The sequence below is a fragment of the Thunnus maccoyii genome, chromosome 7 (genome assembly GCF_910596095.1).
Source record: "Thunnus maccoyii chromosome 7, fThuMac1.1, whole genome shotgun sequence".
Classification (NCBI taxonomy): domain Eukaryota; kingdom Metazoa; phylum Chordata; class Actinopteri; order Scombriformes; family Scombridae; genus Thunnus; species Thunnus maccoyii.
The window spans coordinates 3,462,239-3,484,713 of record NC_056539.1 but is presented as its reverse complement, the minus strand read 5'-3'; the positions used below and the strand labels follow the sequence as shown (position 1 = coordinate 3,484,713).

The window sequence follows — 22,475 nt, the reverse complement described above, 5'->3', positions numbered from 1 at the left end:
GGAACATATGTGATGTCAGGATGTTGGTTTTAAATAGGAGTGATGTGTCAGAATGATTGATATCTGTCGATCATGCATGCCAAATTGTGTTCAGAGAATTAGGTGGTGGAATTTTAACTTACACCATGTAACTTTTGCTGAGTAGCGGCTACTGTGGCCGCAACAGACATGCCCCTTCCCACATTTACACAATCGGGGTAAAGGCTTAAACGCAGTGTAACAGTAACAACATTTTAAAAAGAGTTAAAGTCAGCAAATTGAGTCACAGATGTCAGCAATATCTATCTAAAGTTTGCTAACACCAGAAGCACATGGTTATACCAGACTAAGAAAGACTGTCTCAGCAAAGCCCCTCAGTGTATTTAACTGAGTGAGAGTGTGTTTTATTTCTGATGAATTCAGCTTTTCATTTGTAAGAAGAATAATGTGATATTGCACAGTGCTGCTTGAAGACATTTCAGGTCAATTTGAAAAATCGTACAATCAGTCATTTATAGGGAATGATAACTGACTGATTTTGATTCACTTTTACAAAAGGACAGACATCATACACTATATTAGAGAGCCAATACTGTATTGTGGTCCAATCCTAGAAGACATATTTACACATACACAGGTGGTTCTGATCAATTCATATTGCACTGTTTCAGAGGATCTTCATGTGGAAAAAAAAACAAAAAACAAACTTCAATCAGCAATCAGCAATATGAAACAGTGGCTGGCACTAACGGTTAACAGCTGATTTTGTGAGATTAGATGAAGCATCCCATCCTGTTGAGCTGTGGCCAAACAGAACAGGAGAATAATCAGAGGCTTTGATGTCTCTGAAAAGGGTTGTCCCTTCCCTCAGAAGAGTTATGACCAAGAAAGTTGGTTGGGTGCTTCTTGCTTTATATCTTTTGTTCTGTCTGCCAGAGTTCCTCTATTTTTATAGTTGAGGCTTCCTTCCTCATCTCTGTTCTTTTTCAGTCCTTTCCCAATTTTTACCTCCTGATTTCCTCTCTGTTGCCTCCCATGCTACTTCCTTCTCTATTTTCCTTGTGTCTAAAATCTCTTTAAGATGCAGCAGAATTCTAACATTGTGACACCTTGTATCTACTTTCCATGGGAGTAAATCTGTTGGTCTTTCTGCTTTTATTTTCTACCTTCATCTCCATCTTTGTCTTTGTTTGTCCTGTCTCCCTCCCTCCTGACAGCAAGGCTGTCACATCCATGATTTCTCCAAATCGCGTGGAGTCTGTCATGTCAGGGCAACCCGGAGTTACAGCTCTGTCCCTTGGGTAAAGTGTTGAGAGTGGACACCCCTGGTTTGAATGAGCATTACCTGCATACTAACTACTGTATGTGGTATCTGCATGACACCACAGTCAGTGTTGCCAATAAAGTCTCACTCTACTACCACATACTGCTGCACCACTTCTAAATGCTTTACAATGGTTGTTTAAGACATTGGGCTTGGCTCACTTCCTGCAAAATTTAAATCTGAACTTCTATAGATGAAATTGGTCATCAGAGCCTAGATATGGTATGTTAAAAGACAAATTAAAGGAAAAACCAGAATATTACTTCACACGATAAATGCTAATGCTTCCATACAAGGCTTGGGGGTTTGATGACTGTATAAGTAATGTGAGTTATGGGAGCACCCCGGCAGCCTAGGGGTTAAGGCACTGACCACAAACCACAACATCCCAAGTTAGCATTCTGGTGGCAACCTGGTTAGCTGGCATTGGAGCGATGATAGGAAATGAGGAGAGGGACATAGACAGCTGTAGTGATTAAGATAAAAAGGTACTGTTCCATCAGACGCACATGACACGGATGACTGAAAAACACAGCTGAGACGCTTTCAGTGTAGACACAGTGTTACACCTCGATACCATGCACAAGTGTCTTCATGCACAGGAGTTCAAAATAATAGCTTATATGTTGTACTCATTTACCTGTTGGTATCAAATTCACTATCTAAGTATACTTCAACTCAACATCCCAATATCCCTCAGAATTACATCCACATTGTGGAATTCTGCACCGCACGATTTATGTCCAACGCCAACATTCAGTGTCAATGCAAGAAGTAGTGTGCTCCATACGTAAAGGCAGAAAGTAAGAGTGTGGGGGCCAGGATGGTGGATTGGTGTGTACTACATCTGAATTTTAAGAAGGAGGCAATTGTTTGTCTTTCATTTACCTCAACTGCAACCTTACCTGTAAATGTGTTCAGGTTTCCAACTCAACAGATTGTAACTTTCAACTCGATTTAGCTAACTCAGACTGCTGAGGTTTCATATTAGCTTCAGCTGAATTTTGAAAAGATTTTGTCTTCAATTTCTACAGTGTAGCTGAATTCTAAGTGAATAGCTTCAGGGCCAGTGTGGAGAGTAGTAATTGTTACAGCAATCAAAACCTATTACCACATACATATGTCAGTATTGTATTAAGAGAGGACTGAAAAATCCCAAGCCCATCCTTTAAATCTGTGTTTTAGTTGCCTAACTCTAACCATATTTAACCATAATTAATTTGCTATTAGCACAGTCTTTCCCTAACCTTAAGCACACCATCATTGCCATGAACAGACATTGTAGAAAGAGAGAATTTAAAGACCTTCTCCAATGAAAATCAAGTTTTTAACTTTGTTAACATGTCCATGTAGTGTTTTTCCTATGCTACAAGACATATCAGGAGCGAAATAAGCAATCAACGCCATGGCTAAGCATTTCCGCTTTGAAACTACAGTGAACCAAGGACAGTCTCAAAAACACAGATTCAGTTAGGCAGGATTTCTTATTTCACAAATCTATGGAGTCTACCTCCTAAGGCTTTCCATGGCAGCTGATTCTGATCTGCACGGAATAGTAGAAACCCGTTGAGTTGAAAAGTTGAGTCTGGCATATTGCTGCTTAGCCAACTTTCTGTAAGGAGAAAAAAACAACAGTTCCTCATCTCCCAATGAATGCTCAGTTGGCACTGTTCTATTTTGTTATTCAGTGACCAAACATTGACAAAAAAGAGCAATGGAATGGCTGGCCTGGTCGCATTAGCTTTTAGCTTGGCTAACAGACCAGCCCGCTAACCCCTCTTCTGCTTCCGTTTGGTGTAACACGTATGGAAGCTTGGGATCTGCAATACAAGCACAGGGGCTGACGTTAGCTTATCAATAAGGGCTTTAAAGGCTGACTCACACTCAGATGTCCACTCTGCACCAAAGGGTGCTTGAAGATTCAAACAATTCCTGGGCTGGTCTCTTTTGTAGGTTTTACCTCTCTTTTTGGGTAGATAGTACCTGACAGTGAGAAACTTGAGAGGCTTGGCGATCTTAGAATAGCCCTCCACCAAATGCCTGTAATACACTGTGAAGCCCAGGAAATGCTTCTGCTCCTCTCTGCTCACAGGATGAGACCAATCTTTGAGAGCAGGGAGATCTTGTCTGGGTTGGTTTGGACCCCTTAGGCATCTACCACGTGACCAAGATATTTTAGAGATGACTTAAAAAACTAACACCTCTCAGGTGACAATTTCATAAGTCCATATTAGTGCTCCTCAGTTGTCTCAGAAAAGGCTATAAGATCAGCCAAAAAAACATTTTTCTATTAGGTGTTGAAAAGTGCTGGGCACATTGGAACATATAGTTGAACCCGCAGAAGCCCAAAGGAGATGTGAATGTGGTCTTAGGTTTATCCTCTTCTGCCATTTCTACCTGGTAATAACCAGACTTGAGGTCCATCACCAGGAACCCCTTTGCTCCACTTAGGGCTGAGAATGTCTCTTCAATGTTGGGCAGGGCTAGTCTTTTACAGTGCTAGTGTTCAGTTTCCTATAATCAATACACATCTGGATTTTTCCATTCTTCTTCCTTACCAACACTAACATCCCCAAAGACACACATTTTGTGCCTTGCTGGAATGGTGATGGGGTTTGCAAAGCTGTCCAACCTCTTCAAGAATGTTGACGTGTCACGGTCTACTCAACACTGGTAGAGCTGCAGCAAAATATTTGTGTCAACTAACACTGGAATCTCTCTATCAAAGTGACACTCTGGGACAGTGAGGGATAAAGCAGTCAACTATTCCTCTGCACCAGTCACACTGTCAGGGAAAGTCAGGAGAACAAGAGATAGGGCACAGGTTGACCCTCAGCCCCTTCGACCTCAAGCAGGTGATAGATGGGCTGAATGGGAAGGGATGCCAAATATCTGGAATGGAAATTCTCCAAAATAGTGGCGACTTGGGATCCGGTATTAAGAATAGATTCCCATGTTATTTCTCCCACTATCGACCTCATGTAAAGGGACAGTAACATAATATATCTACTAGGGGTGTGCCCGAATACAAATACGTTATTCTGCAAAGCATAAATAGTGGGTTTTTTACAAATATCTGTTTCATACAAATATTTTAATAATTATTTGTTTTGGGGAAGAAAAAAAAACATGTCAAATACCAGCATGCAGGTTGGTTACATCGCATCTCAGTCACTGCCCTCTGCTCCACTGTTATGTCTATCAGCAGGTCTCAATGACGGGAGTCACATCCACCTGCTACATGACACACATTTCCTAATTTGGACACCACTCCTGGAGTTGGGGGTGTTCCCCAGAGATAAAGCTGAGCTACTGACACACACAAAGTGCTCCCAAGGGACTCTCCATAACCTGTTGTTCCCCTTCTCCTTTCCACAAAGTGAGGTTGTAAAAATAGGCAATAAATGAAAAGTGCAAAGCAATAATCACCTCTGAAGTTCTTCCCTACACGTTACACGGTGTGCTGTCTCTGTTTTATGGGTGTATAAATAGGTCGAGGTTTGTCTGCAATGAGGTGATGAGTAAAGTTTTAGCTCAGTAGTCAGCGCAGTCGTCTAAGATCTGGGAGACTCTAGTTCGAGACCCAATGTGGGGACCTCCTTTGTAAGGTAGTTTATTCACAAACACTTTTTGTAACATTTTAATTTTCTAAAATTAAAAGCGTTATAAAAACAAAAACAGGATTTTTAAGCCTCTTTCCACTTTTATTCAAATACAAATACACATAATTTTGCTGCCTCAACAAATACAGATACAAACACAAATACTGTGCTCTCTGCACATCCCTAATATCTAAACAGTAAACTATACAGCTGGCTACACTCTGTATCATACAGCATATACTGTAAACAATATGATTTCATTACACTGCTCGAAGTGCAACATTCGTCAATGGTGCATTTGCACTGTGTAGAAGCATTGCATTAGAGTACCTTTGATAAATAACAGCCTACAACATAGGTTTGGGTGAAGAAAGCACTCAGGAGAGCTTTAGTCATCTCTTGATGTTTGTCATAATGTGCTGTTCTCAAAGCATTTACAAGATGTAAGTTATGCGAGCCATTTGCCATTTAACACTGCTCATAGAGTGTCATATGTTAGCAGAAAGACAGCTACAATGACAAAAATGCACTGTAAACTGCTCGCTCTGCTTGTCTTTCTCTGATTCTGACGCAGCCTTTATCAGTGAGATTCACTTGAGTCATCATAAAATGAAAATAATGTCTTCATAGAAACACTCTTTCATACCTCCTACATACACAATGAGCCTTCAAAGAGTATGGTAAGAAGACATCAATAAAGGAGATCTGATGTGTCTGCAGATTCCTCCTATGTCTGTTTTTCACTTTGACACCAATTCAGAATATGGTAATTTCTATGTTTCTAGAGTCCAGTTTTCTCATAGACCACTCACCAAACAGAACACTTATATTGGACAGTTCTGTACAATGCCGCATTACATGAAACATCTTAAGTTATGTCATTTAAGCAGGTGAACAATCTTCTATTCACTGGAATGGGCTGCAGAACACTGGATAGTGATCACTTGTAATATTCTTCTCTCTGGCCTACACCAGTAATCTATCACAATCCTGCTAGTTGAATGCTTAACTCCCAACCAGAGCCAGAAAACTTGATCATACTCATCTCTATCTCTCTCCACTGGATGTTGTACATGCTAGAGCTGATTTTAAAGTATCCACCCTGAGCTATACAGAACTAAACTGGCAAGCACCTAATTACCATATACACCCTTAGACTTTCTATGTCCTGTGATTTAAGTTAAAAGAGTACTCCACTGATTTAGCATTGCACTGCTGTAACATTGACTGTCATGGCCAATCTCTCAATATAAAGCAAGGAATCTCTGTCTGTCTGTCTGTGTGTATATATGTATTAGGGATGTGCAGAGAGCCCATAAAAGTGGAAATAGGCTTAAAAATCCTGTTTTTGTTTTTATTACCCTTTTAATTCTAGGAAATTTAAGCGTTAGAATTATCGTTCATAAATAAGCTACCTTACGATGGAGGTCCCCACATTGGGTCTCGAACTGCACTTGCACTTTTCATCTATTGCCTATTCTCTACAACCTAACTTTGTGGAAAGGAGAAGGGGAACAACAGGTTATGGAGAGTCCCTTGAGAGCACTTTGCATGTGTCAGTAGCTCAGCTTTATCTCTGGGGAACACCCCCAACTCCGGGAGTGATGGTCAAATTAGGAAATGTGCATCATGTAGCAGGTGGATGTGACTCCCCTCGTTGAGACCTGCTGATAGACGTAATAGCAGAGCAGAGAGAGAGACTGAGATTGCAATGTAACTGACCTGTGCACTGGTATTTGACAGGTTTTTTTTCTCCCCCAAAACAAAGAATTATTAAAATATTTGTATGAAACAAATATTCATAAATAACCCACTATTTGTGTTTTGCCAAATAATGTATTTGTATTCGGCCCCACCCCTAGTATGTATGTATGTATGTATGTATGTTTGTTTGTCCTTAGCATATCTCAAGAACGATTCATCCAATCTACTTCATACCTGGCAGGTGGATTGCTGGGGAATCAAAGAAGTGCAATGTTGATGTGTAAAGTTGCTTGGAGGAGCACTTCTCAAGAAATATATAAAAATACCTCATAAACTAAACTGATTTGCCCGTGGAGTCAACGAGTGGAAATACAGACAGCGCCATTCTGCCATTGCAATCCACGCTGTGGTCGGAGGTGGGATTAAATCTGTAGTGATAAGAACTACCAAAGAGAATGAATTGAAAAAGTTTAGAGAATTAAGCTCTATTCCTGTTCCTCATGTGCATGTCATGTGCCTTTGTATGTATGTTCAAGACATAGTGCAGGATGTCTCAGGCACATTTTGAACGGGCATTACAGTTCATCCGATCAACTTCAGCTCAACTCAAAATTGTAGTCTTCAGATATTCTGCTTGTGAGGCATTTGGGGAGCATTGGTAAATTGTAGCATCTATAGATAGCCTGCATTTGAGGCATTTAGGGAGAATCGGTAATTTGTACCATCTACTGATAGTCTGCATGAGAGGAGTTTAGGGAACAGGCACTGTTCTCTCTAGGTAATGAGAAACCAGCCCGTTCCAAACAGGCACGTTTTGAATAGGCACTGCACTAGTTGTAAAAAAAAAAAAAAAGATCTAAATAGATGCAGCAGAGCCAGGAAATTGTCTTTTTATTCCACTCATTCTTTCTTGTAAAAACGTGGTGCATTACCCACAATGCCCTCGATCGTCCACGGTTGAGTCAATATTCCAGTGTGTGTGATGCTAGTTGCTAATGTAGCCTGGAACTGCTAGCCACCAGCAGAGATGAGGAGTAGGCTACAGAGGTCTGGTAACCTCACTTCTTTCTAATCCTACGCCCCTACATTTTTTTCATCTCCAAATTTGTAGTCTTCACATATGTAGCAGTACTCCACAACATCTGTAAACACACTTTCATGTGTAAAATCGGTGCAGTCCCCCTTAGAGCATTTTCATATTGCTGTATCTACTATTGGAAAAGGCTTCTCACTTACATTGGAACAGCAGCTTTTATGGAAACATTTAATCTTTATAAAGTCAATGAAAGAAAAACTGATGAATCTCTAATATATCTTACTTTTCTTCAAGGTTTATTCTATTTAGAAGTCTATTTAGAATCTATTCATGATTGTTTTCTTTTTATTTCTGTTTGTCATTCTATGTTTAGGTTTTTTTTTGTTTTTTTGTTTTTCATTTGTTCATGTTTTAACAACAAGTTTCGATATATATTTTTTGTATTTAAAATAATAAAAAAACTAAATTTTCTTATCTATGTTTGGCTTATTTTGCCTTTCTCATGTCATAGATGTTGGGTAATTTTAAATTGTATATTATTATTATTATCATTTTTATATTTATATTTTTGGAGGATGTAATCACTTTGTGGAATCTAATTGGGATCCGAATAAAGAATAACCTTTTCCTACTTATCGCAACGCTCTGGTTGGTTCAAAACCTGTCTGTTTTAATGCTCTCTCTGAACTTTGTTGGTTCTATTCACCATTGTTATAATCTACTCTATCAACTGTAATGTGTGTTAGTATTTATTTATTTTTGTCATTCTCTCTAAATTGTATTGAGTCACTTTGTGTGATGATACTATTTGAATAAATCTCAACTTGACTCTGAAACACACAGTACTGTGAACTTTGATACTTCTCACTTAGCAATGGTCAGAAAGTTCCAAATGTGTGATCAAGTAAGATGCATTATGTATGCATTTGTATAGAAAAAAAACAAAAACAAAAAAACAATCCATCACAGTGAACATCATGTCTTATTCTTGTCTCTGTTCTTGTTGCCTAATATTGCAGTTAAGGCTTTAAACAAATCTGATTTTACTGAAGTCTGAAAACCAAAGTATACACTCTGCTTCAGTATTCAGATTTAAATCAAGTCTACTGTACACAGCAGAGAGGTAAAAAAAGACTTGACTGATGTGAAAATGTGCATACAAATACTGTATGAACAAAGTAAACCATCCATCTCTCTCTGTCTGCACCTCTTGTACACACCTCACTCCCCTCATCTCTCTTTTATCCATTCTTGGCCACTTCCTCCACTGCTCGAGAGTTGGGGATGACCTGCCAAGAATCACCTTTAAAAAATGTAAATCCTTTGCTGCTATCATCCCCTAACACACTCCTCCTCTCAAAAACACTCTTCAGCATCCTGAAGCCTACAGCAGCCCGACTGTACAAGAGGTGTTATCGCAGCTTGACGACACAACACAGAGCCATTAATCTCATTACTGCACGCCGTACCATGGAGAATTGAGAGGGAAAGAATGAGTTATAACAGCAAACATGTTCAATATCAAGAAAGAAGAAAAACACTTGGATGCTAAGAGGGTATTGGTGAGACTTCCTCCTTTTAAACCGTCTCTCTCTGCGATTCACAGCATGTCACCTGTCAGAAGAGACTAAGATGGATGTAGTGCTCCTGATGTAACAGACACCACGCCAGTAAATGGGATTATGACTAGACTCTCTTGTCACTGAGAACAAACACTGCAACAAGTTTCCTCCCATGGGCTTCTAACCTGATGCACCAGATGGTTTGTTGCACAGAACCATCTGAGAAGTCGTCCTTGGAAACTGTTTGGAAAAGGGCAAGCACTTTCAAAAAATACTTGGCAGATGATTGGATGAACCATCTGTCTGTCACCGTCTTACCTTGAGAGGCAGCTGGATTCACGAGATCACAAGATCTCATAGGAGGAATCCTCATAGGATGCTCCAAACCACCAGTGAAGCCTGACGTGAAGCCTGAAAAGATGGATTCTCACATCATCCATGATGTCATGATCTCGCGAATCCAGCTGCCTTGCAAGGTAAATGGGCTTCTGCCTATCACTACACCAGGTCAGGTGGATTTACAATGCAAAAAATGCACATACATATATCTTAGTAAATTGGATCATTTTATATTTGGATTTAAAATCTAGTTGGACTTTGAGTATGAAGGGATTATCAAGACTTTTTGACTTAAATTTTAACAGTCATGCCAAAAAGGACGACATTCAAGATCCATGTCAAGGCTTTACATTGCAAACAAGCTCCATCTTAACATGTCATTTTATTTGTTGCTGAGTTGTAAAAGATTTGTTTTCTTAACACTACAAAGTTTAAAATCATTTTCAGAATTCACTGTTTGTTGGTGGGAACCAGTGAGGGACTATGTGCTTCCTGCAGCACAAGTTGAGAGGAATTTATAGCTTTGCATTAAGTTGCATAGCTACAGTGGAGCCTACATAACGTAGCCACTGTAGGCTGTATATTGCATCTCCTCAAAAACTAGAACTACACATCAGGGGTTTACGGCAGTGACAAAGATACCACGTGAGGACTGTAAGAGCTGTGTTTGGCCAGACTGGGCTGCTTGTGTTTTCTCCTACAAGTGTCTGATGCTGGTAAAGTGAAGACAGCATGATAGAAGTAGAAATAGTGTTATGTAGTCACAGAATTTTTATGGTAGTTTCAAAAATATCAAGTTATGACAAATCTTTTGGCAGATTTATTTCTGCATGATATTCGAAAACGTCTTGATTAAAGAATGTATCACTTTGTGCTACTCGGGGATTCTTAGCTTTGAGGTGGATCTGTAACAGATATATTCCTTTAATTATTCATATGTATTATTCATGGATTTACAAATAAACAAACAAACATAAGCTGCTAATCTGGACAAAGCAAGCAACATTTATATAAATTTACAAATAGTAAGGCATCATCAGATAGATCATCATTAATAAATGTCCAATAAATGTTTAATCTAAATAAAACATTGTTTTCACTTGCTTGCATAGTTTTTTGCTATGTAGTAAGTCAGGCTTGATTTTCCGAACTCACTTTGACCATTGAACAGTTTCATAAAGCATACATCATCCCATGACAAATTCAGGAGCTTCCCAGCAGGAGCGCCTTGATCCCAGGAAAAAGTCAAACCCTGAGGACTGATATCCAATCAGTGGCCTATCTTTCCAACCTGTTGCTGTAGGATATGTAATCACATCAAAGGGCAGCCTTTGTTCACAGACGGGATTGTTAAATTATACAACAAAGTGCACACCAGTCTCCTGCCTTTGTCTTGATACTGTGACCCATTGATGTATGCAATTATGCTTTGATTTGAATGGGGAGTGGGCTGTCTTTTACATTTGAACAGATCCAGTTCTACTTTTATCAGATGTTATAGTATTTGTTTTAAAACTCTGTCTAAGAAACTGCTAGCTTCATGGGGCTATTAGGAATCTGCACTCTGATAATAATCTAATACCACCTTTGTTTTATATTTAAAGTGAAGACTGCATCATCTCTAAATGGAGGCCTCAATATGTTGCTTATCAACATTAAAAACAATTTTAAAACAGTTTTACAGTTTTTTTTTTACTTTAACCATGATGAACTTAAATCAATTGATGCAACAAAATTAACATACTTGTTAAACAAATAGAAAATAAAACAAAATTGCAAGCATTCCATAAGACAAATAAAACCTCATAGGTAGCGCTATTGAGAACCAAGTGGAATATGTTTAAACATATATGAGCCAAACTGATGGCTCATATGTGTGAGAAACTTTTGTTCTACGTTAGTTGCATAGTGATTGATCTTGTAAAAGTGAACTATCAAGCATTAAGACGATTGCCCTCCACCCTCACACACACACACACACACACACACACACACACACACACACACACACACACACACAGAGAGAGACTGGATATGGAGCCTAATAGTTACAAGAAAATCAAAATAATCCTCACACTTTTTTATAAGTAAACATATGGCAGGCATGGCAGTCACATGCTGTTCAATAGTGCCAGTCATCTGATCATCACATCTACATGACAGCAGAGACCTCACATACAGAAGCGATATATCTCTGTGCCACACAGATGTCAGTATCACTGATGCCGGGAAGCTAAATATGGCTTGATTTATGAGACCCTACAGTCCCAACTATAATATATGGTAAAGACATCCTGTATGCATGATGAGGCATCTATAAAGGAGCTGCTGCAGCTGATATATGGCAGCTGAATACGAGTGCAGAATCACCAACATCCAGTTTTTGTCAAGAGTTAATTTTTCAGCCTAGTTCACCACTAGAATAAAAAGATTGCCAGGAAGGGCTTATATTAATCAAGAGTGTGGATGTGAGGAATATACAGGAGATGTGAGGACCATGGCAAAGTCTCTTTCACCTACACTAATCAGGAATTTCATGTAAGAATGGATAAACACTTAACATGTCAACCGTGAATGATGCAGTGGGCCGATGAATAAAAGATAGTGTCTCATGTCTCTGATCCCACTGATTCTGTGCAGGGAAGGAACCAAGGAGATGTATCTAACCAATGTATGTACTGTACATGTTCCATTATCAGATACTAAGAAAATATGAGCTTGTCTTAAGTATGGTGACAAAGCATTTTTAAGCCAATCTAAATGGTTTTGAAAAGATTTTATCAACTGAAGTAGTTGGAAAATCACTCAACATCTCTAAATGTTGATTATTTTACCAGACGGTGCTGATTTGTGATGTCCAATCATCACCAAGTAAGCAATACACAGTATATTAAGCTACTATCCATCAAACCATAACCCAAGGTGAGAACTATAGAAGCCAAGTTCAGAGTTAAATTGAATAATATGCAACAATAAAAAAAAGAGTACCATAGCAAAGGTAAGGTTTTCTCTACAATTTAAGACATAAGACAGGCACAATCACCACTTACCTGCTTGTAGCTTTCAGAGTGACTCATGGTAATCAAGTGCGAAACTTCCTTCACTGTTGTTTCATTGGGGTAGGTCCATGGCACTTCAGGTAGGCTGAACAGTATATTCCAGTGATCTGGAGACACACCGGTTTGTGCCCAAGCTCAAGAGATCACTATTTGCCGTACATGTTTCAATGTAAACCACCTACAATGAAAAGTTACTCATTAGTAAATTAAGTCCATTATCAGCTTGTGCCACAGAGCTGCACCCTACTGTAGTTACACTGCCATATAATTGTACAATTTAACTCAAACTTGCACTTGTTAAAACAGATAGCTAGTAAACAGGCTGCATACACACTGCAGGATCTGCTGAGGCTAGATTAATCTTGATGTGGTACAAAAGCATCTAGCCCCATTTAAATTTAGTATTACTATTTGATTAACATGTAATCTAATGACATCCAATCCACGGGCCATTGCATTTATACCCAGTATTAATAAGAGATCTTGTTATCTTGATTCTACCTGCATTGTGATTGGATCTCAAAATGAAAATTAGCTAGGTGGGGCTGGCTGACTTGTCAATAAACATGGCACGTCCTAGGTTAAGGGAAGTAATGCCCTGGATGAGCATCATTCATTTTTTGCAAGGGAAAACATAGCTATGTACCACTACTACTTGTAGCTTTTTCCAGGCTTGCTTAAGCATGCAGAGTTAGGTGACCTTTCAACTTTGCTGCGTGGATTTTCTTTAGATGTAGTCACATTGTATGGACTGCATCTACCAAGTTAAAGGTAACACAAAGCTAACCATGGGATAAGGCTCAATTGTAGGTTTGTTTTATGAAACCTGTCAAAAGGCTAAGCTACTAACACTTCCTCCTCAACTACTCTAACTAGCTTCCATGGCTGTTTGTGCCTTTCAATTACTATAGCCCTTGATTGGCTAGACACACCTGACCCAGCTAATCAGGTGTGGGCAAAGCACAGAACAATGGAAAAAGTGGGGGCTCTCGTAGTAGCCTCTTTCTTTGAAATGCTTAATGAAAATTAGGGATTCCTCAATCACATTTTTTGGTTCTCAATCACAATTTAAGTCCTTTTATATTGAGTACTTGCACTTATGAAGTCTGATCCAAAAATTATTTTTGTTCATTTTCCCTACATAATAGAGCTGGATAGCACATACACAGGTTACATTAAGCCTTATTACAATTGCAGCTTAATTTTAATGTTCAAATTTAAATGTTTGACAGCAGACTGTCTCTGCTTTAAGAAAATATAACTTTGCAACACAGGTTTCCTTTGATAGTTTCCCATCATAATTTCTACAGTAATGTCCTATAGTGTGTGGTATGTGAAATGTTAATCTGCTGTGGCAGGAAGCTTTGGGTCAAAGCCACTCCAACACTGTGAAGTGAAGGTGTCATTTTCAACCAAGAGCAGTACTTAAGTGTTATGGTTAACAGGTAAAATGACTATAATTCCTAAAGTCAACATCAAACATGTCTACTTATGAAGATGGAAAGACAACAGCCAATGAAAGACTGGCTTACAGTGAGATGAGTTTGTTGTTTTGATGTTGTCAGTTGGAGAAATGGATCAGTATGATCTAAACTGTTAGTTGATTAATGCCCCGGCTATGCCTAAATATTAGGGATGTGCAGAGAATTTTAGAAAATTAAAGTGTTACAAAAGGTGTTCATGAATAAACTACCTTACGAAAGAGGTACACACCAGGTCTCTAACTGTCACCCAGATCATAGATGACCGTGTGATTACTGAGCTAAAACTTAACTCATCGCCTCATTGCAGATGGACCTCTATTTATTTATAAACCCATAACACAGAGACAGCACAGCGTGTAACATGTAGGGAAGAACTTCAAAGGAGATTATTGCTTTGCACTTTTCATTTATTGCCTATTTTCCACAACCTCACTTTGTGGAAAGGGGAACAACAGGTTATGGAGAGTCCCTTGGGAGCACTCTGCGTATGTCAGTAGCTCAGCTTTATCTCTGGGGAACAACCCCAACTACAGGAGTGATGTCCAAATTAGGAAATGTGCATCATGTAGCAGGTGGATGTGACTCCCCTTGTTGAGACCTGCTGATAGACGTAACAACAGAGCAGAGGAGAGAGACAGAGATAGCGATGTAACCAATCTGGGCGCTGGTATTTGACGTGTTTTTTTTTTTCTTCCCGAAAACAAATCATTTTTAAAATATTTGTATGAAACAAATATTCGTAAAAAAGCCCACTATTTGTGCTTTGCCAAATAATGTATTTGTATTCGGGCACACCCCTACTAAATATGTGCAGATTTGCAATTGAAATGCAAGAAGTCAGTTAAAACTATGCTATGCGAGTCAAGATTTTTTGGAATTGTCCACTCACTTACACATCTGGTCCAATTTGTAAATTGTCAGGCACCCACAGTGAAACTTCATTGGTGGTAGCCGTAATTGCCTGACTCATGTTTGAACACTGGGGGGTAATTTCATCAGCCGAGTGGGATACAGAGAGGCTAAGAATTGCTGGGGAGTTAGTTTTATCCAAATAGATGTATGTACAATATCTGTGCAGTCAGACTCCCTGCTTAAGCTGCAGGGAACCGTTAATTTATCCTTTGACCCAACAGTCTGCGGCCTCATTGCTTAACAACACGTCAGCACATTTGTTATTCCTTCTGCATACTTCTCTCTTGTTCACAGATTTTTTGCTATTGTTCTGAAGACACATCTTGCCCATTCTGCACCATTCTATCTGCTTCCCTATCCTCCATTTTACTCAGCCTATCTACTTCTATTTATCTTTCCCTCTCTGTAACTTCCTCTCTGGTAGTGGAGGTGAGTTTTGGCAGGGCTCCAGAGTAATATCGATGAGGACAAGTAAACTATGGGCCCTCAGCCCGATAGAGCAACTAGAGCAAGTGTCATCACAAGCCAGGGGGCAAAGAGTTTAGTGTGCAGCACACTAATGGTTTTATAAGATAGTCAAAACTAAAGTACAGTGAACAATTAGTGTAAATGTGTATTTGCTACATTTACTGTTGTTGATGCATCATGTAAACTTGCTTGACTGTTGGTCCATACCCCTCACAAACTTATGAAGAATCTGTTTGATTTTGTTTATGATTATGTTTATGTGGGCTTATTGTACTGCTGTCTTGCCTGATACAATTGGCAGTTTGATATCATGTATAACACACATTTGAAACACACATTTCAGATGCTTAGCATAACATTTAAAGACCGCTGATAAACTATGTTTTTCTTCTGATGTATTTTTGGAGCTGATGTCTATGTATAAAGCTTCATTCATTTCCCACAGCTTATCCTGATCAGGCACTCTAGGGAAGACGTTCCCAGGCCAGATGGGATATATATAATCCCCTCAACATGTTCAGGTCTGCCCCTGCATGGGTCTCCTCCCAGTAGAACATTTCTGGAAAACCTTCAAAAGGAGACCTCAAAGAGGCATCCTGATCAGCCAAATCACCTCAACTGGCTTCTTTTGGTACAAAGCAGCAACTGTTCTATTTAGAGTTCCTTGTGGATGTCTGAGCTCCTCACTGTGTAGCTGCAGGTGAGCCCTGCTACCATGTGGGGGGAAGATCATAAAGCTCCATTAATCAATCTTTTTCATAGTAGCATTGCATCAAATGACAAAGTTTAATGTTAAATGGGTTGATTGTTAGGACAAATCTACAAGTTATCACCCAATTCTGCAGCACAGAGAGTATATGTGTATGTTGTAAATCCAAAACAATAAGCTAGAGTAGGCTGAATAACTATAGTTGAGTCAGCCCTGTTAAACCCACTGTATGCTACTTGGCCAGCACCAAACAGCAGACAGACAATGTTACTGACTAGCTGGTAATGAAATTTGAAGTTTTTCCGCAGAAAATGGTTGAGACCAAATTGGAGCTAAAGAGAGAATACTGTACTTAAATTTGTCAAACAACCAGAAACACGGCTGTAAATCAAGGGTGATGTTGTTGTTGGTGTCTAATGACATCTATTGGTGTCTCATGTATAAGTAGGCTGTGTTTGCCAACATGTTTTCTCTAGCAACTTTATATGGCAAGAATAGGCTATACATCAGCTGTCTTTCTGTCAAATTGGTTTAGAGTTGCCCCCTAGTAGCCAGAAAATCCATTAAAGGTGCCTTGTGCCCTTGTATTTTCTTGCAAACAAACAAATGTTATGTTTACATTGAGTGTTCCTTCAAAATACATTGTGTGAACAAGTGTTGAGTGCGTTTTCGTCATCATATAACATTTGAAAAATTGATTTTGAAGTTTTTTAAATCTTGCATTGTTTACATCCATGTTTAATAGCTTACAGTCTATTTCTTCCCTGCTTTTGTTGGGACATTGCCATTTTTACTGGTACATTAAAGCCACCTATAGATCTGTGAAGTATTGTGAAACCACAGGAAAGATTGTGTGGCTTCACCCATGTGCACTCCAAAGGGTACCTTTAATACAACTCTACTAACGGTAGATCTATGCACATTTAAATGTATATATTTAAGACTGTATATAAGTGTGTAAAAATTTAGTTATAAATTTAAATTATGTTCTAATCTTCTCTCAAGTGAATCTCCATTAACATTCCACTGTAACCATGATTATTGTTCTCTGGCAAAAAATAAATCAAATAATGTTAAGACAATTAGTGTAGCTATTTAATGAATGTACACCATGGCCTTATAATACACAACACAATAATCGAATGTTGCAAAGGTGCTACTACAATCAGCAGGTTAAATCCTGTTCTGAACTATAAATTAGTTTGCATGTCTACAGCATCTTTGGCGAGACTGCAGGAATACTTTGACAGACAAGCATAAATCTGGCTTTACTCATGCCACAGGGAGAGAAAAGACGGGGAGGGAGACTTTCACATTCCAAAAGTTGTATTTTTATTCTGAATGTTTTCACAGGCAAGAACAGCAGGGACAAAACAGGTCATCTAGAGCCAAGGGCTTAGCCAGCAAAGGGTAGAACACCTAAACCTTGGCAGAGAGGTTTCTGCCTGGGGAGCAATCACTTCTACAACTCACAGGCAGCCAGCACATACAAGCCAATGTCTGATGTAATGTGATTTTACAGGGTGTTGATGAAAAAGGTTTGCTTATGATGCCAACCTTTCTCATCACCAAGAAATAATTCATTAATAAGCTTCTAATAATCAAAATACAATTATACAAAAGTAGATCTGAAGCTCCAGCTGTTGTCCGCCTTCATCAGAAAGAAGAGCTCCAACAGAGCTGAGCTTCCAGCCTTCACTAAATGAGACATCCTACCTGTGTCAGTTGGACACTAAGTGGAGTGGCTTAACCAAAAGCTCTACATTTCTCACAAAGAAGGTAGTCCAAAAAAGCTGGCTAGTTTCTGTGTTCACTTTTGTTCAGACTCAGAAACAAACTTTTGTAGTGATTCATGTAAAAATCATGTTTATTTGGAAAGCTTTAAGAGTCTCAGCAGCTTGCCCAATGATTGTCTTTTATTGTCTTTTTGTGTGAAAATGTCTTTTTCTGAATCGCTGGAATCTGTAAAATTGGCCTGAGAAATGAAGTTAGCATGACAAACAGAGCCACAATGGCCACATTTATGGAAAATACATCAGGTTGAAATAAACTTGAATTTTCCTTTAAGCAGTACAGGTGGTGACTGATTTATACATGTTTTCCCCTCGGGGCTTACTGTAGCTGTATGTGCTCGCTGCTGAGACTGTTTAGCACTGCAATCCTTAACACTCAGAACTTATTGTGAATGTTAATGTTAATAATTAGTTTGCATATATACATACATACATACATATACATTCATTCAATTGCCTAAAATCGTCTCCAGCCAATCTGTTTATTCTGCTATAGTCATGATAAAATGTATTTGTTCAATCATGGGATAATGGTAAACCGCCGACAGACATCTCTTCTGCTTCAAGTGCCTCTGACAGGGCTACGCAGAGAGCGGAATTATGCAGCCACTGCCCTGGGTGCAATACCAAGGACTTTCTACGACTCAACACCAGCAAGGGTGGGACTATTTTTGGCTGTGTGACGTCTTGCTCCACTACGACAATAGCGACCCGGAGCTCGAGGTAGATCTCCGCATTGATGACGAATCCCCTACTTCATCCAGTGCCCCGCCACTGCTGCCACCGGACACCTCATCTGAGACTGTCCCAGTGGCTTTGCCAATGGACGATGACATCAACCTCTTGTCTGTGTCTGCAACATCACTGACCTTCGGAAATCCACCTCCAACTTCAGTTCACCATGATTTCCCAAATGTTATGGCCATGGCAACAGAGCATGTAGGGTTCTCACTGCTCCCACCTCCCATGGCTTTTATGGCCCAGCTCATCTGGCTCAACCTGCCTTTGTTTCACCTCCTCTCCTAGACATTTGGCAGTGTGTCGTGAAGTGTCCTGGAAGGAGCCACTGAAACAAAGTCACCACTTGCAGGACTGATTTCCTTCCTGATAGTGCAGGGCCACATAGAGACAAGCTGTCCTGGTGTGCCCCCCCTGGAAGTGGCACTCACAGCCCTCCTGATTCCTCATTCAGCTGGCTGGGCAGCAAGCAGGAAGCCGCAGCCCCCGCTAGTGCAGGATAGGGACATGTTGGAATATTTTGAGAAATTTTCCGGCCAATTTTCTGAGCTGCATCAGGCAGATGAATAACCTGATTCTGGGTGTTGCTACTGCCACCGGGCGTGTGATGTTGCTTGCCACAGTGGCCTCATGTCACGTGTGGCTGGGATTCACCACCCTACAGAGGGGCTCTTTTTCTTCTGTGACTCAGCGCTTCAAGAGGCTGGAAGAGGAGAAGGCACAGCTGACCCTCCATCAGCTGTTTGCACCTTTTTCTAGCCAGAGGCGAGACCAGGCAAGGAGGAGAGCACGCAGGCAGGGCAGAGCGGCAGAGTTCCCCCCCACCACTGTTCATGTTCATGTTCACTGTGTGTTGAAAATGTGTTAACAAAATTTTATAAAAACAAATTATATTTTCGACCAAAGAGCAAAATCCTCCACTCTCCCCTCTTCCACTTCTCCAACCCTCCATGACGCTGTGATGACAGCGGCCCAGCCTGCTTCATCCAGCTGTTCACAGAGGCTGCGTAATGCAGAAAGCACTCACTCAGCTGGTGCCCCCTGCCTTGCATCCCTCAGTTAGGGAAGCAGACAGCGGACAGCCTCTTTCAGTTGAAGGCTGTCCTTGCTGAAAAAAGCTCAGCACTGAGCCAATTCACTTTGTTAGGTGCAATGTTGTGAGAAAGAAACAGATCCCACTCGACAGCGACACACAGAAGCAGATCTGTCTCTCGCTGTGCTCTCTGGTGCCGTTACCAGCCAGCACATCTCATCTCCCTGGCTAACAGTGATGTGGCAACAGCCGTTATATCCTCACTGATGAATAATGCTTTGTGCCCATACATTGACTGGTTAGAGGATTCTTCATGTCTGCTTACTGTCAGCATTGTCTACTGCTGCTTTCGCAGCTACCCTTCATGGGACCGGCATACACAGTACATATCTTGGGCATTACTTCCTCCTTAGAGAGTAATGTCCCAGGCCTGTACAAAAAGAGCAGAGGAGACTTCACATCTGCTCTGCTCCCCTCCAGTTATTTCCATGGGAAATACAGAGGGGAATGGACACACTGACACGTCAAACGTTGTACTGAGGCAGTCAACAGTGATGCGTTCACGGAACACTCCATCCCTTTTGATATCAGCCCCCTGTGGGCCAATCTTACGTTTATGGAAGGTTTGGCAGCGGAGAGGGCCGAATCAGTGTATCACGATTTTCTGGCTGCTGCCCCCCTGCTGACCGCCCGCCCTCTGACACAGTTTTACAAGGAGTGGCATCACAGTTATCGCAAGTTGGATGTGGACAAAACACTGAGACTGGGTTATTCACTCCAGTTCTGCTGTGTTCCTCCTCCATTCTTTGGCATCAAGGAAATAAATCTATCCTCCCAAGAGGAGATAGATTCTCTGTCCGAGGAGATCCAGGACCTGTTACTAAAACAGGCATCTAAATCGTTTCCACTCATGATGGACAGAGGGGGTTTTACTCCGCGTACTTCCTGGTTCCCTAGAAGTCGGGAGGTTTCAGGACCATTTTAGATCTCCTGTATCCTGAACCAGTGTATTGCCCGAAAGACGCTCCACATGCTAACCATCAGGAGATTGCTGGAACTGGTTCATGCAGGTGATTGGTTCACACCAATGACCTGAAAGCATCAAATTTTCATGTCAAGGTGGCACTGAAACACAGGAAGTTCCTGTGTTTTGCCTTTTATTGGATAACCTACGAGTACAACAGGCTACTGTTTGGCTACTCTATGGTTCCCCAAACATTCAGCGAGTGGATGTGGCACTGCAGGGCCACATCCATGACCGAGGCTCCTGCACATGCACTGCTTGAACTTCCTGATTCTGGTTCAAGTGAGAAATGTGTTGGTAAGAACAGACAATGGCACCACAGTTGCCTACATCAACAGGCAGGGCAGAGTCCAATCTGCAGCTCTGTTGAAGACGGTGGACAACCCGTTGTTGTAGACCTCAGAACACCTCTCTCTGAGAGCCCTTCACATTCTGGGTCTGGAAAACAGGGGTGCCGACCTCATGTTGAGAGGTGGCCCTCTGACAGACAAGCGGGTGCTGCACCCCGAGGTGGTGCACTAGATTTGGTACTGGTTTGGGAGAGCGGAATTGAACCTGTTCGCCAGTCGAAACAACACCCACTGCCCGCTCTGGTTCTCCCTGACGCTGCAAGATCCACCCAACACGTCTGCACATCCACCATGGCCAAAGAGGCTGCTTTCTGCCTTCTCTCCTCTTCATCTCATTCGAGTGAGACAAGAGTGGTTGTCCGTCCTCCTGATAGCCCCGGACCACTGTTCAGCACTGTGGTACGCAGAGATGACCCAAATGTGGGTGGCCCAGCCCTGGTCCATTACCCCCTGTAAGAAATGTTTCACAAGGGGGTGGGCAAAGACAGGTCTGTTGCCAAAGCCCTCATGACAGGAGGAAATTGCTGCTGCATACACTTTAATAGTGGCATGAGATAGCCCCTTTTCCACCAGATTCTGTAAAAAGGAGAGAACCTCTCCCACTGCACATGACAGGGGGTCTAATCTCCTTTCCCCGCACCAGCATTAGAATCCCAACCACTTTGCTTTGTAGCCAGCAATGGTGGATCCTACTCTAGCCCCCAGGAAAGTCAAAGGGAGCCAAGCCTGGAGAGGTTGGCCCAACATGGGCAGCACACCTATCAAGCCCCCCTCCTGGGACAGAGCCCCCAAAACTTGGGTTAGGAGACGACGCCTGGTGATGCGTGTTTCCACCCGCCAGTGGGAACTACTGTTGGTGCTTGACGCCCTAGTGAGTGATTCCTATGAGCCCCTGGAGCACTCCTATCTGAAGGTATTGTCATTCAAAACAGCTTTGCTGCTTGTGCTGACCTAAGCTAAGAGATTGAGTGAGCTGTGTGCCCTGTCAGTTCACCCCAGCTGCTTGGTGCTTCGTGGTCCCACAGCAGTGCTACTCTCAGACCGAACCCTTCCTTTGTTCCCAAGAACATAAGGACCTCGTTTAGGTCGAGAACTATTCAGCTAGAGGTATTTTGTCCTCCACCCCATGGGGAGGAGGACAGGGAGGCAAAATTGCATCTATTGTGCCCAGTACATGTTTTGGCACGTTATGTTGAATGAATGCACAGCCCCCTTGCGGTGCACTGAACAGTTGTTTGTGTGCTATGGAGAGGAAGTGGCCAGCATAGCCCTCTCCAAGAAGCACCCAGCTAGTTGGCTTTGTGAGTGCATCTCCCAAACCCATAGGCAGTTGGGTAAGGAGTCTTGAGGACATATGCA

General features: G+C 41.2%; 1 long non-coding RNA gene across 2 annotated transcripts in view; it reads right to left on the bottom strand.

The window, feature by feature from the left end:
• The window catches only part of LOC121899941, a 160,088-nt gene that overhangs the window by 8,801 nt on the left and 128,812 nt on the right, over nucleotides 1–22,475 (bottom strand). For both annotated transcript variants that reach the window (XR_006096832.1, XR_006096833.1), the window contains one exon: nucleotides 12,597–12,783. This is a non-coding gene — a long non-coding RNA (uncharacterized LOC121899941). The remainder of the gene's footprint in view (nucleotides 1–12,596; nucleotides 12,784–22,475) is intronic.